The 5,185-nt window shown below is 38.5% G+C and overlaps 1 non-coding gene across 1 annotated transcript; it reads right to left on the reverse strand.

Annotated features, from left to right (window-relative positions):
* Positions 1-2,830: 2,830 nt before the first annotated feature.
* LOC148567655 (small nucleolar RNA R71) lies at positions 2,831-2,934 on the reverse strand. Its single transcript, XR_015882074.1, has one exon. It is a non-coding gene; the product is annotated as a small nucleolar RNA R71 (small nucleolar RNA).
* Between the last annotated feature and the right edge of the window lie 2,251 nt (positions 2,935-5,185).

Consider the following 5,185-nt stretch of genomic DNA (forward strand, 5'->3'; position numbering starts at 1 on the left):
TGCACCGGGTACCAAGTAATACCTCAGGTGAGTGAGGGTCAATCCCACGAGGATTGAAGGATTAAGCAATAATGGTTGATTAATTAACTTAGTTAGGCAAATAGAAAATAATGTTTGAGAGTTCAAAGACATTAAACAATAGAAAGAATATTAAAGAAAGACAGGTAAATAAGTTGGAAATAAAATATGGAGAAACAGTTAAGGCTTCAGAGTTATCTATTTTTTGGATTTACTTTTCTTATTAACTATTTTAATCATGCAAGATTTAATTCATGGAAAACTATATGTGACTATACCCTAATTCCTTAGACATTTCTAGTCTCCTCTAAAATTCATCAACAGCCAATTCCTTGGTCAATTAATTCCAATTAGGGGGTGAAGTTTAATTCTAGTTTATATGCCACAGAAATCCTAATTACCCAAATAAAAGAGGATTATATGTCAAGTATCCCGTTAAATCCAGATAATTAAAATTTAGGAGAATTTGTTTTCAAGCTGTTGTTCAAGTAAAGAGCTTTTCCAAGTTATACAAGAACTCAATTAGAAAGAGGGTCATACTTCCGTTCCACCCAAATTCATAAGGTAAAGAACGAAAACAATCCTTGAAATATAAATCAAAACATGAATTAAAATAGAAAATAATATTAGGGTAATGTACTAAATTGGTCCCTTAGGTTTGGGCGTAATTCTGTTTTGGTCCTTAAGGTTTAAAGTGTTCTATTTGAATCCAAAAAAGTTTCATTTACCATCAATTTAGTCCCACAGTGAGGTCAAAATTAAATAATTAACAAAATATCCTACATAACAACAGTACAAGAATAAAATCGATTATCTGTAGAACAAGTACAAGCTCCAGAGGCATAAAATCAACCATTGATACATCAATACATTTATTTATTATTTTTTTATAATAAATATAAAATATTTTCTATAAAACAAAAGAAAATGATAAATAAATGTTTTGATGCATCAATGGTTGATTTTGTGCCTCTGGAGCTTGTACTTGTTCTCCAGATTATCGATTTTGTTCTTGAACTGTTGTTATGTAGGACATTTTGTTAATTATTTAATTTTGACCTCACTGTGGGACTAAATTGATGCTAAATGAAACTTTTTTGGATTCATAAAGAACACTTTAAACCTTAAGGACCAAAACAGAATTACGCCCAAACCTAGGGGACCAATTTAGTTCTTTAACCCATAATATTATAAATTCATACAATAGATAGAGCTCCTAACCTTAACACTGGCGGTTTAGTTGCTCATGGTTCCGAGAGAAAAATAAGGATTCTGATAAAATGTATTTTGGTAGTTGTGGAATGGAATCCCCAAAAGTTCACTCCTTGGAATCCTGTTGGGATCCCTTTTTATATCTAATCCTAATTAATTTAAAATCTATCTTCTAAAACTAAAAATATATTTTCCTATTTTAAAATAAAAATTAAAGTTTAAATCAGAATTAATTAAAGCAATCAGCATGTCTTCCATTGATGGATGGGAACCACTTGCTTCATAGGGTCCACGCTTAACTTCGAGTGGGCATAACCATTCTTGTGTGAATCTCCCTTGAGTCTCTACTATCCCCTGGCTCTAGTCTGTGTTTTTGGGCCGAAAACTAGGTTGAAACTTGGCCTGAAATCGCCCCCAGCATTTTATGCGAATTCAGCACGTGGCGCATGTCATGCGTACGTGTCAGTCAGGTACGCACACATGTCGCTCCTCGCTGGTCATCTCCTTGGTTTCTTCCCTTTCTTTGCAGAAACTCCATCAAATTCATCCGAATGCTACCTAAAATAAACAGAATTGCACAAGACTCAAAGTAGCATCCATAGTGGCTAAAAGATAATTAATTCTTGATTAAACTCGACAAATTAAATGCAAATTCACTACGAAAAGGTAAGAAAGATGCTCACGCATCAGATTCGACCTCACTCTATTGTGAGTTTTTACTTGACGACAATTCGGTATACTTGCCGAGGGAAAATTTTTGAGAGACAAGTTTCCGTGCATCAAGTTTATGGCACCGTTGCCGGGGACTGATTTTGAATTGACAATGATTAAATTGGAGGATCACTAGATTGAACACTTTTCTTTTCTTTTGTTATTTACTATTCTTTTCTTTTGCACTTTCAGTTATTTTTCCTTGTTCATTTAATTCCCAACTTAAGTAATCCACTAACCACACTAACTATTTGATTAATGGCTCTAAATAAATTTTCATTAAGTTTGTGATTTCCACTTGCTGTTTGCCTTTTTGCTTACTGAGTGTATGACAGGTAGAAGAGGAGCTTCAACCTCTTTTGATAGTGAACCTGAGAGGACCTTCCTTAGATTAAAGAGGGAAGCAAGAGGCAAAGGAGTAGTTGGAGAAGAAGAGTTGGAAGAAGACCAAGACACTGTTATGGACGAAGAGGCTCACAATCATGCTGGAGAAGGTGCTGGTAACCATGCTCCACAAAAGAGGAGAGTGTTAGGTTCCTACATAAATCCCAATCTTGGGAATTATGGGAGAAGCATTCTGAAGGCACCCATCCGTGACAACAATTTCGAACTCAAGCCACAACTCGTCACATTGGTTCAAAACAATTGTTCTTTTGGAGGAAGTGCCCAAGAAGACCTCAACCAACATCTAACCACCTTCCTGAGGATATGTGATACAGTGAAGTCTAATAGTGTCCAAGCGGATACATACAAGCTGCTGTTGTTTCCTTTTTCTCTCAGAGATAAGGCAGTAAAATGGATAGAGTCATTCCCTAAGGAGAGCCTCACAACTTGGGAAGATGTGGTAAGCAAGTTCTTGGCTAGATTCTATCCTCCTCAAAGAATCAATAGGTTGAGGGCTGAGGTCCAAACATTTAGGCAGAAAGACGGTGAAACACTCTATGAAGCATGGGAGAGATTTAAAGAATTGACTAGAAAATGTCCACCTGACATGTTCAATGAGTGGGTTCAACTACACATCTTCTATGAAGAGTTGTCCTATGACTCAAAGAATGCTCTAGACCACTCTTCTGGAGGCTCTCTCAACAAGAAGAAAACCATATAGGAGGCCATTAATGTCATTGAAACAGTAGCAGACAATGAGTATTTCTATACCTCAGAGAGAAGCAACACTAAAGGAGTAATAGAGCTCAATTACATGGATGCCATCCTAGCTCAAAACAAGTTGATCACCAAGCAATTGGATGATCTCACCAAAAGCATGGAGAAGAGTCAAGTTGCAGCCATCACCACTCAAGCACCACCAACTTCAGAAAGAGCAATTGCAGAGGAAGGAGGAGAATGGGAGCAAGCCAACTATGTTGGGATTTCAAGACAACCCTATGACCCTTACTCCAAGAATTACAATCCTGGTTGAAAAAACCGCCCAAACATTGGGTGGGGAGACCAACAAAACCAAAGCCAAGACCAAAGACCTCACAACTCCAACCACTATAACAACTCTACCTACCAGCAACCCAACCAAAGATCATACCAAGCCCCATACAAAAATTCTTTCCAACAGCCATATCAAGCACCAAATGGCCATCCTCAACCCTCAAACTCCAATATGCCAGCATCATCAGAAGATAGACTCTCTAGGATTGAATCCTTACTTGAAAACCTCTGCAAAGAAGTGGAAGATAAGAAGACATTCAAGGAGGAAGTAAGATCTAACATGCAAAACCAGGGAGCTACCATCAAGAAACTAGAATCTCAAGTAGGATATTTGTCTCAGCAAATTCCTAAACCAACTGACAGCTTCCCAAGTGATACTGAGAAGAACCCAAGTGATACTGAGAAGAATCCAAGAGGAGAGACAAAAAATGTGAGATGGGAAGAATGCAAGGCAATTACCCTTGCAAGTGAAGAGATCTTGGAGGAAGGAGTTAACAAGCCATCATGACAGATCCAAGAAGGCCCAAAGAAGAAGGTGGAAGGGAAAGAACAAGGGACAAACTTTGAACAAAGGAAGGAACCAAGAAAGGAAGAAACCCTGAAACCTTATATGCCGCAAGAACCATTCCCTCAGAGACTCAAGGACAGTGAGAAAGAGAGGACATACACTAGGTTCTTGGATGTATTCAAGTCCCTTCATATCAACATCCCTTTCCTTGAGATCCGCAAAGAGATGCCAACTTACATTAAATGCATGAAAGAGTTGTTAGCTAAGAAGAGAACCTTAAAAGGGGGACAAACAGTAGTGATGAATAAGGAATGTAGTACCCTTATCCAGAAAAACTTTCCTACAAAAAAGAAAGACCCAGGAAGTTTTCACATACCTTGTGTTATAGGCAATACAGCCATTGACCGAGGACTTTGCGACTTGGGGGCAAGCATAAATCTCATGTCCCTATCTCTTATGAAGAAGTTACAGATTAATGAGCTAGAATCCACAGACATAATCCTTCAACTAGCTGATAAAACTCAGAAGCAAGCAGTAGAAATAGTGGAGAATGTGTTGGTAAAAGTTGGGAAGTACTTTATCCCCATGGACATTATTGTTCTTGAGATGGAAGAAAGCTATCTCCATCCGATCATTTTAGGGAAACCATTCTTAGCTACTGCCAGGGCACTCATAGATGTGGAGCAAGGTGAGTTGATACTGAGAATACATGATGAACAACTTACCTTCCATGTCTTCAAACCAGCACATGATATAGATCAAGAGAAGGACTGCATGAAGGTTGATTTTGGTGACACTAACATGAAAGAATCACCTAATGCATACACAGAGAATTTGAAGCCATGCCTGAAGGAGGAGAAAGAAGTAAAGATGAAGTTACAAACTGAGGAAACCAAAGAGGAGCTAGTGACTCAACCCTCATTGGAGACGAGAGAGAAGGACCCTCCTGACACAAGTTTAGCTGAAGCATTGCTGGAAGGAGAGAAAAGAATGGAGAAGAATATTCCAAGGAGGTGGAAGAATAAAAAGGTTCCCACAGAGGACTTCTCCCCAGGGGACAAGGTTATATCAATCCATTTTCCACTACTTCCACCTCATCTTCCTGCCATTCCATCTCAGTTACCTCCTGTATATACAATAAAAAAGATTCTCTCCTTGGAGCATGTAGAAATCATCAAGGAAGCAAGTGGAGACATCTTCACTGTGCGAGGAGAGGACCTGAGGCACTACAAACCCCCCTGACAGAGACAAACTGTCAAGCTAATGACGCTAAAGAAGTGCTCCATGGGAGGCAACCCA

The sequence above is a fragment of the Arachis ipaensis genome, chromosome B4, assembly GCF_059453495.1.
Source record: "Arachis ipaensis isolate K30076 ecotype BB chromosome B4, ASM5945349v1, whole genome shotgun sequence".
Lineage (NCBI taxonomy): Eukaryota > Viridiplantae > Streptophyta > Magnoliopsida > Fabales > Fabaceae > Arachis > Arachis ipaensis.